The following is a 12,745-nucleotide window of genomic DNA, read 5'->3' on the forward strand; positions in this document are numbered from 1 at the left end:
GTCTACACCTAGCAAAAAGTTTGTCATGCTTGATTCTCATAAACAAAACTATGCAGTCGGAGCTTAGAAACTGAAGGAAGATAAGATACAAAACAGTTGTTCTGGTTCTGTCTAACATAATACATTATCTCCTCTAAACAGCAGGTCGTTAAATATTTGGGTATAGGGGACAGACTCCCAGTCAATTCTTCTCTTCTAGTACCAGAATAATGTATTAGTAATTATTGAAGGATGTTTGTTTAACTGAATAATCTTGAAAGAAATTTATAAAATGCTGCCTTCCATGCTGAGAGTTATTTTGCTTTGCACCTGAAGAGTGATACTGCGAGTAGCTGAAATGGCCAATAGAGTGGAAAAATTCTCAAGTTTGGAAAAGAATAATATTTTCATGGGATGTAGCTCCAGTCAAGTGAAACAAAGATCATGGAAGAATTTTGTACAAAGCCGCAGATCCTGCAGAGGAGAGACCAATACCCGAGATCAGGTAAAAGACAATCTATTACTGAGAAGTGGTCAACAAAGTGTATTGAGAAAAACCATCTCCAATATTACTAAATGCTGCTTTTTTAATAAGTGAACTTGTATCTGGCAACTTAGGAGAAAGAATAGGGAAGAAAAAGATCCCTGAAGTAGAAAGTGACAAAGTGGGACTTGACTCTTACAAATTTTAGCAAATTTAGAAGACTGAAATCATACCAAGTACCTTTTCTGACCACAATAGTATGAACCTGGGAATCAAAAAAAGAGGAAATCTAGAATGTTTACACACATGTGGAAATTAAACAGTTCACCTCTGAACGATCATTGAAGAAGAAATCAAAAGGGAAATCAAAAAACATACTTAAACAAATGAAAGTGGAAATAACACCAAAATTTATGGGATGCTGCAAAAGCGGTTGTGAGAGGGAAGTTTATAGTAACAAATGCAAATATTAAGAAAATATATATTAAATAAACAATCTAACTTTATACCTTGAGGAAGTAGAAAAAGAATAACAAACCAAGCCCAAGGTTAGCAGAAAGAAAGAATGAAGATCAGAGTAGAAATAAACGAAATAGAGAAGAGAAAAAATAATAGAAAATAATAACTAAACTAAGAGTCTGTTAAATTGACAAAACTTTAGCTAGACTAACTTGGAAAAAAAGAAGACTAAAATAAAGAAGATGTCACTGACATACATAGAATCCTAAGAGACTACAAGGAATGTGCCAAAAATTGAATAACCTAGGGGCACTTGAGTGGCTCAGTCAGTTAAGCGTCTGCCTTTGGCTCAGAATATGATCCCAGGGTCCTGGGTTCAAGCCCCGCATCTGCATCCAGCTCCCTGCTCAGTGAGGAGTCTGTTTCTCCTTCTCCCTCTGCCACTCCCCCTGCCTGTGTTCTGTCAAATAAATAATTAAAAAAATTTTTTTGATTAACCTAGAAGCAACAGAAAAACTCCTAGAAACATACAACCTACCAAGACTGAATCATGAAGAAATAGAAAATCTGAACAGAAGAATAATGAGTAGTAAGACTCATTAGTAATCAAAACCTCACAATACAGAAAACCCCAGGACCAGATGGCTTCACTGGTGAATTCTAACAGACATTTAAAGCAGAATTAATGCCAATCCTAATCCAAGTCTTCCGAAAAAAATCGAAATGGGAATATTCCCAAACAAGGCTACCATTACCCAGATACCAAGCTAGATAAGAACATTACAAGATCAGAAAATTATAAATTGATATCCTTGATTAATATAGATACAATTTTATTATTGAATTATAATTAACATACAATGTAATATTACTTTCATGTGTACAACAGTGATTCAATAATTCCCTACATTACACAATACTCACCACAATAAGTGTCGTTACCATCCATCACCATAAGATGTTATTAAATTATTATTGACTACATTCCCAATGCTGTACTTTTCATCCCTGTGACTTATTTTATAACTGGATTTTTATACGTCTTAATCCCTTTCACCTATGTAGACCATACCTCTCCCCCTCTCTCCTCTGGCAACCACCACTTATCTGTATTTAGGTCTATTTTTATTTTTGTTTGTTCATCTGTTTTAATTTCCACGTATAATTGAAATCATGTATTTCTCTTTCTCTGACTTTCATTTAACATAATACCCTCTACATTAGTCCATATTGTTGCAATCAGCAAGATTTCATTTTTTGTGGGTAGTATTCCAGTGTGTGTGTGTGTGTGTGTGTGTGTCTGTGTGTGTGATATGTGTGTACAAATACACATACATGCCTACATAGCACATTTTCATGATCTATCTATCTATGAATGGCCACTTAGGCTGCTTCCATATCTTTTCAGATTACTGCTTTTTCTTTTCTTTGGATAAATACCCTGTAATGGAATTACTAGTTCATATATTATTTTTATTTTTATTTTTTGAAGAAACTCCATATTGTTTTCCAGAGTAACCACAGCCAGTCACATTTCTGTTAATGGTGCACAAGCGTTATGTTTTTACCACATCTCACCAATTACCCATTATTAGCATATAGAATTACAATAGATTTCTGTGTATTCATTTCATATCCTGCAACTTTAATGAATATATCTATTACTTAAAATAGCATTTTTGGGTTGATTCTCTTAGGGTATATATATATACATATATATGTATACATATATATGTATATATATATAGTGTCATTTCATCTGCAAATAGTGACAGTTTTACTACTTTCTTACCAATTTGGATTTTTTTGAATTACCTTTCCTGTCTAATTACTGTGGCTAGAATCTCCAATACTATTTTGAATAAAAGTTGTGACAGTGGACATATTTGTCTTGTTCTTGATCTTAGAGGAAAAGATTTCAATTTTTCACATGGAGAATAATGTTAGTTGTAGTTATGCTATATTTGGCCTTTATTATGTTAAGGTATGTTCCCTACCAACCTGTTTTGGTTAATGGATGTTAAATTCTGTCAATGCTCTTTCTGCATCTGTTGAGGGAATCATATGGTTTTACCTGTCATTTTGTTACTGTGGTGTATTGTGCTGAGTGATTTACAGATACTGAACCATCCTTACATTCTTGAAATATATTCCACTTGATGAATGATCCTTTTAATGTATTATTGAATGCAATGTGCTATTTTACTGAGGATTTTGGCATTTACATTCATCAGGAATATTGGTGTGAAGTTTTCTTTTTTGTAGTGTCTTTCCTGCTTTTGGTATCAGGGTAATGCTGTCCTCGTAGAATATTTTTGGAATCTTTTCTTCCTCTTTCAACCTTTTGGGAATAAGTGGAGTATAGGTATTAACTCTTTAAATTGGTAGAATTTTCCTTTGAAGCTATTTATCCCTGGCCTTTTATTTCTTGGAAAAATTTTAATTACAAATTCAATTTTGTTCCTAATAATCAGTGTGCAAATTTTCTATTCTTCCTGGCTCTGTTTTGAACAGTTGTATTCTAAGAATTTTTTAATTTCTTCTAGGTTGTTCAATTTGTCATATAGTTCTTTATAGTAGTCTCTTATAATCCTTTGTATTCTTGTGGCATTGGTTGTTATGTCTTTCATTTCTGATTTTGAGTCCTCTATCATTTTGAGCCTAGATAACAGTTTATCAATTTTGTTTGTCTTCTCAAATAACCAACTTGGTTACATTGATCTTTTCTGTTGTTGTTTTTTTTTTCTACTAAGTTTCTATTTCATTTATTTCTGCTTTAATCGTTACTTCCTTTTTTTTTTTCTACTAACTTTGGGCTTTATTCTTTTTTTCTAGTTCCTTTAAGTTTAAGGTAGGATAGTTTGAGATTTTTCTTCTTTCTTGAATTAGGCCTATATCACAGTAAGCTTCCATGTTATAAGTGTCTTTCTTGTGTCCCAAAGATTTTGCACCATTGCATTTCCATTTTCATTTGTCTTCATGTTTCTTATTTCCTCTTTGATTTCTTCATTGACTTATTGAATGTTTAGCAGCATATTACTTAACCTTTATATTTTGTGTTTTTTCCAGCTTTTTCCCCAAATCATTGATTGCCACTGGTCAGCAATGTCGTTTGATATGCTTTCAATGTTCATAAATTTATTGAGACTTGTTTTGTAGCTTAACATTTGGTCTATCCTGGAAAATATTCCATGTGCACTTGAAAAAAATGTGTATTTTACTGTTTGGGGTTTGAACAATATGTATGTAACTATCTGTTAAGTCTATATTGTTCAATGTTTCATTCAAAGCCACTGTCTCCTTATTGGTTTTATGTCTGGATTATCTATCCATTGATCTAAGTGGGATATTAAACCTACTATTATTATATAACTGTAAATTCCTCCTCTTATGTCTATTAATATTTTCTTTTTGTATTTAGGTGCTCCTATGTTAGGTACATAGGTATTTATAATTTTTATATCCTCCTCTTAGACTGATTTATTTATCATTGTGTCAGGTCCTGTCTTTTTTTTTATAGTTTTTGCTTACAAGTCTAGTTTGTCTAAGTAACACTACTCCATCTTATTTTTCAACTCTATTTGAATGGAATATCTTTTTCCCTCCTTTAATTTTCTGTTTGTATCTTCAGGTTTGAAGTGAGTCTCTCATATACAGCATCTTGCTATTTTTATCCATTCAGTCACCCTATGTCTTTGATTGAAGCCTAAATTTATATTTAAAGTAATTGTTGCTGGGTATGTATTTATTGTCATTCTGTGATTTTTTTCCTTGTTTTTGTAGTTCTCTGCTCCATTCTTCTTGCTCTCTTTCCCTGTGATTGATGACTTTCTATAGTGTTACACTTGGAGTCCTTTCTCTATTATTTATACATTTATTACAGGGTTTTTGTTTTGTGGCTATCATGAGGTTCATATAGAGGATCTTAATTATATAGCAGTCTATGGTAAGTTGATGGTTATTTAAGATCAAATACATTCTAAAAGCCCTATATTTTACTACCCACTGCATGGTTTATGTATATAATTTTATACTCTTAACTATAACTAATTTTATTACTTTTAGCTTTCAACCTTCATGCTAGTTTTATAAATGATTGAACTATGACTTTTACTATATGTTTGCTTTTACCTGTGAATTTTTTTTCTTTGATAATTTTCTTCTAATTATGGTCTTCCTTTTCTGTGTCACTTAAAGAAATCCCTCTAACATTCTTTATAAGGCTGGTTTAGTTGTGATGGACTCCTTTAATTTTTGTCTTTATCACTCTTTCAATACTCAGGTAAAGTATTCTTGGTTGTAGGTGTTTTCCTTTCAGCATGTAGAAGGCCAACGTATTTTTAATCATTGACATTTTAATTATGTGTCATGATGTGGACCTCCCTGGGTTCATCTTGTTTGGAGACATCCTGTAACCGAATATCTGTTTTCTTCCCGAGGTTAGGAAAGTTTTCAGCTATTATTTCTTCAAATTAGTTTTCTGTTCTTTTCTCTCTCCCTTCACCTTCTGGGGTCCCTATAATATAAATGTCAGTACACTTGATGTTGTCCAAGTTGCCATTTAACCTATCCTCTCTTTTTATCTTTTTGCTGGTACTTTCCATTACCCTGTCTTCCAGATGGCTAATCCATTCTTCTACATCATCTAATCTGCTATGGATTTCATCTGGTGTGTTTTTAATTTCAGTTATTGTATTCTCCAATTGATGGGTTTTATGTCTTCTCTCTGTTGAAGTTCTCACTCAGTTCATATCCACTTTATTCTCAAGTCTGGTGAGTATCTTTATGACTGTTACTTTGAACTTTATATCAATTAGATTGCTTCTCTCTGTTTTATTTAGTTATTTTTCTGAAATTTTGTCTGGTTATTTAATTAGGAGCATATTTCTTTGTCTCCTCATATTGTTTTACTTTCTATGCTTATTTCTATAACTTACCAAGAATAGCTGCTTCTCCTAAGGAGAAGCCTTATGTAGGAATATCCCCTGTATAGATTTTCTCTGCCTGACAGCTTTGTCTAAAGATATAGTAAATAAAAACTAATATTTCTGGTGTTCTCCACTCTGATGCCAACCTGTGGAGCAGCTGGAGCTGAGAAGAGTCAGGCTTAAGATTCTTGGGGCATTCTGCACAGGGGTACCATGTCAAGAAGGCTGGAGATGAGGTGGGCATGGGTCAAGGGTTCTGTCGGGATTACATGCAGAGATTTCCCTGGCAGTTGGCTTGAGCTGAATGAAATAGGAACACCATGGTGGGAATACTGGAGCTAAAGGGTACTTTGCAAAGGGGGTGCCCTAGTGTGTTGTCTGTAGCCAAGGTGGATACAGGCTTCAAGTGTCCAGGAGTGCTTTGTGCCTGTGTCATCTTGGCAAGACAGCTGGAGCTACAGTGGCAACTCTCAGGTGGTATTTTGGTGAGTGCTATTCTGGAACCACTTTGGTAAGATGGCTAGAATTCAGATGGGTACAGAAGGCTTGCTTTGAGGAGAAAGATGGGGTTGGTGTGTTTAGGGGCCTAGTACTTGCTGAGGCAGCAGGCTGGCTGGATCCTACTTTTGTTTGTGCTATCTGGGTGAAGAAGGTGCATAAACCCTAGAGAATGCCAGCACTTCTAATCCCAAAGAGTAGTCCAACAGGTCCCCCACTTTATGATGGATACTCAACATTTACTTCACTTATATTTTAGTTGTTTAAAATAGTTAGGGACCTGGCTTTGGTCCCTTAGTACTATCCCTTTCTACTACAGTTTGCACCATCGAGGATGGGGTTCCCTTTGTTACCATGTCTCTGTCTCTCCTGCCATTCTTTATGTGGTGCCTCTAACTTTGGCTGTGCAGAAGTTATTCAATCAGCCCTCAGTTCTTCAGGAGTAATTGCTTTGTATGTAGATTGCTTTATATGTCCATGGAGAAACTGAGTTCAGGGTCTTACTCTGTTGCCATCTTGGACCTTCCTCAGTTCCAAAAGTTCTTAACAAAATATTAGCATAATTTAACAATATGTTAAAAGAATATACCTCATGATCTAGTGGGAATTATCCCTAGGATACAAAGATAGTCCAACACATGAAAATCTATAAATTTGATACAGTATATTAATAGAATGAAATGTAAAAACTATATAATCATCTCAATAGATGCAGAAAAAGGATTTGACAAAATATATCTTAAATTAATAAATTAAAATAATTAAATCTCTCCACAAATTGAGTTTAGAAGGAATATACCTTAATATAATAAAGATCAATACAACAAGCCCACAGTTAATATCACACTAAGCAGGGAATAATTTTCCTCTAAGATCAGGAACAAGACAAGGGTGCCCACTCTTACCACTCTTATTCAACAGAGTACTGGAAGTCCTAGGTACGCAATCAGGCATAGACATAAAAGGCATCCAAATGAAAAAGGAAGAAGTGAAATTGTCATTATTTGTAGATGATATAATCTTAGATGTAGAAAATCCTAAAGACTCAACAAAAAAACTGTTGGAATTAATCAACAAATTTAATAAAGTTATAGATTTTGAGTCAACATAAATCTCTTGGGTTTCTAGATACAAACAAGAAAATTTCTGAAAAGGGATCCCTGGGTGGCTCAGCAGTTTAGCACCTGCCTTCGGCCCAGGGCGTGATCCTGGAGACCCGGGATGGAGTCCCACATCAGGCTCCCTGCGTGGAGCCTGCTTCTCCCTCTGCCTGTGTCTCTGCCTCTCTTTTTCTCTGTGTCTCTCATGAATAAATAAATAAAATCTTTAAAAAAAAAAGAAAAGAAATATCTGAAAAGAAATGAAAAAAAAGATATCTCACTTACAGTAGTATCAAAGACAATTAAATAGTTAGGACTAAATTTAGCCAAGGAAGTAAAAGATCTGTGTGATGAAAACTGCAAGATTTTGATGAAGGAAATTGAAGACTACACACAAAAAAATGGGAAAACACCCCATGCTCCTTGACTGGGATAATACTGTTAAAATATCCATACTACCTAAAGCCATCATTGTAGTCATTGCAACCCCTATCAAAATTTCAATAGAATTTTTCACAAAAATAAAAATATTAAAGTAATGTGGAACCATAAAAGATCCAGAACAGCCAGAGCAGCCTTGAGAAAGAAGAATAAATCAGGAGGTACTCATACTTTCTTATTCTATCAAACCTATTACAAAACTATAGTAATCAAATCAGTATGGTACTGGCATAAAACTAGAGACACAGACCAATGGAACAGGATAGAGAGCCTTAAAACAAGTTCTCACATAGGGAGTCAAGAAATTTTTCACAAGAGAACAAAGAATGCTCAACGGAGAAAAAGTCTGTCACCAAATGGTATCGGGAACTGGGTAAACACATGCAGAATTTTTTTTTTTAAGATACAACACCTCAAGCACAAACAACAAAATCAAACATCAACAAGTGGGATTAAATCAAACCTAAAAGATTGACATCAAAAGAAACAACAAAAACAATATGATTAAGAAATGGGCAGAGAAACTGAATATGCATTTCTTTCAAAACACATACAGATGACCAACAGGTATATGAAAAATGCTCCATATCACTATCATCAGGGAAATGCAAATCAACAGTACTATGAAATATCACTTCACATCTTTTAAATAACTATCATCAGAAGACAATAATAAGTATTGTTGGTTTATGTAAAAAAGAAACCCTTCAATGTTGTTGACAATGTAAATTAGTTCAGTCACTATGGAAACATTATTGAGGTTTCTCAAAAAATTAAAAATATAGAAAAACTAATCTATATCATAATATGCTCCAGCAATCTTATTTCTGGGTATATATGTAAAGATAATGAAAACACGATATTGAACAGATGTGTATTCCCAAGTTTGTGGCAGCATTATTTACAATAGTCAACATATGAAAACAACCTATGTGTCCGCTGATAGATAAATGGATAAAAAAGATGTGAGATACATATAAATAAAATACTCTTCAAGCATGAGAAAGAAACCATACCATTTGCAACAACATAGGTAAACACTGAGGACATTATCTAAGTGAAATAAGTCAACTAAGTTAAATGGTCTCTAGCCAAGATCCAGCAAAACAAAATAAAAAGAACAAAACCCACAAGGCCCTCAAGTCATAAAACCACAAGAAATAATTATGCCAACAATTGATGCTTAGTTTAATGAGCTTGAAAGAAGAATCTTCCCAGTTGAGCCTCCAGATGAGAATAGTTCCACTGATGCCTGATTGCAGGCTCATGAGACTCAACAAAAACAGCTAAGGGACGCCTGGGTGGCTCAGTGGTTGGGAGTCTGTCTTTGGCTGGGGGTGTGATCCCAGGGTCTGGGATCAGGTCCCCACATCCAGCTCCCTACAGGGAGCCTGCTTCTCCCTCTGCCTCTCTCTCTGTATCTCTCATGAATAAATAAATCTTTAAAAAAAATAAAAGAAACCCAGCTAAGCTGTAAGTGGACTACTAACCTACAGAAACTATGACATAATAAATAAGTCTCATTTTAAACCACTAAATCTGTGATACACTTTTATGCAGCAAAAAAATAACACAGGGCTTATATATGGCATTTTCATCTCTGTGCAAGCATGGCTTATTAGGACATCAATTGTTTTTACTCCTTAAATATAATTCTTCTGATATTTTCCATTAACTCTAATTAATCAGAACTGCTTAAAAATAATGCAGTACAGAATCTTGCCTAATATCACCATACCCATTACCATGATCCAATAACTATAAAAAAAAAATAAGAATAGGGATGCCTGGGTGGCTCGGTGGTTGAGCATCTGCCTTTGACCCAGGACATGGTCCTGGAGTCCCAGGATCAAGTCCCACATTGGGCTTCCTGAATGGAGCCTGCTTCTCCTCCTGCCTGTGTCTCTGCCTCTCTCTCTCTGCCTCTCATGAATGAAAAAATAAAATCTTTTAAAAAAAGATAAAATTATAATAATTAGATTAGAAATATAGATCATTGAGTAAATTAAAACATATGCATTCATCTCACAGAATGAATCCATAAAAAATATGGATAGTGTCTCAATTTTCTATAGCCAAGGTGCACAACTGAAAAATCTAAACTAAAGAGGAAATATTTTAATAAAAAGTTTCATCTATGAGTAAGTATAAAACATAAATCTTTCTTAGATATGATGCCATCCAATGGCTTTATAAATCATCTTTATTTTTCCTATTAAAATTTTCCAGATTGGATGAGAAAGTAATCCAGTCTACTTTTGTTTATATCAGCATTTCTTAGACATACTTTTTTGAATAGAAGCAGGTTTATTGTTTAAATTCAGCAATAAATGCAAAAGGAAGACTTCTATATTATTTCCAAAATGATTTTATAAATCTTAAAAGACAATTCATAAATATTTATAATTTGCTACCAAACTTCAAATTTAAAAGCAAAGAATTTGTTCAATTTTCCATCTTGAGTCCAATTATCTATCTTCTACAATGTTACCGTGGCAATTTTAATTGATTCAGATGGACCTATTTCCTCCTTTAATATATATGACGCAGTGGGAGTTATGGTTCTATGATCTATAGAACAATTCTTCCTAAAGAAGAACTGAGAACTGAATAAATAGCTTCTGCACACAAAAACAGAGAGACCCCATAGAGAATGGCAAGAGACAGAGACAAAGTAATAAAAGCAACCCCCATCACCAATGTTGCACTGCAGTGCGGAGGGATAGTGCTGAGGGACTGTGAGCAGATTCACCTGGCCTGGGTTCCAGAGAAAAGCCACAGCACAAAAGAAAGGGCAACCAAAATAAAAAGGAGCCAGGTTTAGAAATTTGCCAAACAGTGGGGGAGCTGCTGGAACTCTCCATTGGTTGCAGGGGCTGGCCCCCAGCCCACATGAGCTGGGGACACGTCAAAAAGCTAAAGTTTAAAAGACCAGCTAGACAAACTTCCAGGGAAGATGACAGAGTCATCTAAACTCACCTTGTTCCACAGGTACAACTAGGTAACATCTACATCAGTGCAGATAACTAAAAACAAAAAACCCTGAAGACTGGCAGAAGGTACTATACACAGCTAAATGTAGAGAAGAGGCTATATCAAAGAGGGTAGAAAAGACAGAGCTAAGGTCAGGAGCCAAATGGGTCTGTAGAACTGTCCCCAGGAGGGAGGTACACCACAGATGTGGAGAGGTGGAAGAAACTGGCCTTCACACCAGAAAGCCCAGCCCCCATAGGGAAGAAGAAGCCCCAAAACATATGGCTTTGAACACCAGAGGGACTTAATTTCATAAGTTCTTACAATCAGTGGGCTTGAACACCTGGAACATTAAAAATCAGCAGGCTCAGCTCTGGGAGAACCAGGGTGAGAGAAAACTGAGAGCACAACCAACAGCCCTGTAGATACAACAGCACAGAAGCAGTTGTTTGAAAAAAATACTTGAGGCATATGGAGAAATTTATTTATTAATTTCAGAACATATGCTGAGGGGTAGGGATCCTTGGGAGACTTCTCCAAGAACAAAAAGGCTAGGGGGCACCATTTACCTGCCCACCCCCTACCCTCAGCATAGACTCATAGCCACAAGTAGGAACCAATGCAGTGGCACACTCCGTACCTAACTTGCTAACACCATGCCCCCTCCTGCATAACCCTGTGGATTGCCCCCTCCAATATGCCCTTGGCCAGAGCCCATCCAAAGGGGCATAACAAACATGGCAATGTGCAAGCAGCCCTAAAAGGGAACAGCACCACTCCAAAGTAACTATTGCCCCAGGAAGAGGGGAAGATAACCACACACCAGTCCAACTTCAGCCCAACCAGTGGGCTAGGGGCAGACAAATAGTCTGACTATATGCCCCATCCACCAATGAAAGCTCTTAGGGGACAACACAGGGTAAGCACCTTGTAGTTTAGTACAAATACATATCTGGCAAATGCCTTGTCTGACTCAAATCAAGCCCAGGACAGCCCCAGATTGGCTCACTAACAACACAGGGAACAAACCCTGTCCACATCAGGCAATGTAAACCACTGCAGATGACAGGACTAAAGGGAAAGGTGGCTCAGTTACAACAGTAGTGCACTTGCAATACCCTGAAGCACCAAGTTCTTCAAGGAGGACATTGTACTTTAGGGCAATATAGGACTTCTTCTTCAGAAGGCCACTGTTTTCAAGAGCAGGGGATATAGCTGACTTTTCTAATACATAGAAACAGACACAGCAAATTAGAAAAAAAAATGAGGAGACAGAGTAATATATTCCAAATGAAAGAACAGGACAAAATCACAGCAAGAGAGCTAAATAAAACAGGGATAGATAATATGTCTGATAGAGAATTTAAAGTAATGGTCATGAATTTTGTCAGTGGACTTGAGAAAAGAGTGAAGATGTCAGTGAGACTCTTAACAAATAAAGAAAACATAAAACAACCAATAAAAGTTGAAAAACTCAATCACCAAAATTAAAAAGACACTAAAGTGTACAAATAGTAGATTAGAGAAAATAGAAGAATGGATCAGTGACCTAAAGTACAGAGTAATCAAAAGCAATCAAGCTGAACAGGAGAGAGAGAGAGAGAGAGAGAGAGAGAGAGAGAGAGAGATACTGCAAAAAAATGATAATAAATGTAGGCAATTCAATGACAACCTCAAGTGTAATAACATTTGCATCATAGGAATCCCAGAAGGAGAAGATAGAGAATGTGGAGCAGAAAATTTATTGAAGAAATAGTTGGAAACTTCCTGAATCTAGGGAAGGAGACAGAAATCCAGATCCAGGAGGCACAGAGCCTCCCAAAAAATCAACCCAAGGAGATCCACACCAAGAGACATAGTAATTAAAATTCCAAAATTTAGTG

General features: G+C 35.7%; 1 long non-coding RNA gene across 8 annotated transcripts in view; it reads left to right on the forward strand.

The window, feature by feature from the left end:
- Positions 1–12,745, forward strand: part of LOC144283702 (uncharacterized) — a 238,583-nt gene that overhangs the window by 146,725 nt on the left and 79,113 nt on the right. The window lies entirely within an intron of this gene.

Source organism: Canis aureus, chromosome 14 (assembly GCF_053574225.1).
Source record: "Canis aureus isolate CA01 chromosome 14, VMU_Caureus_v.1.0, whole genome shotgun sequence".
NCBI lineage: Eukaryota > Metazoa > Chordata > Mammalia > Carnivora > Canidae > Canis > Canis aureus.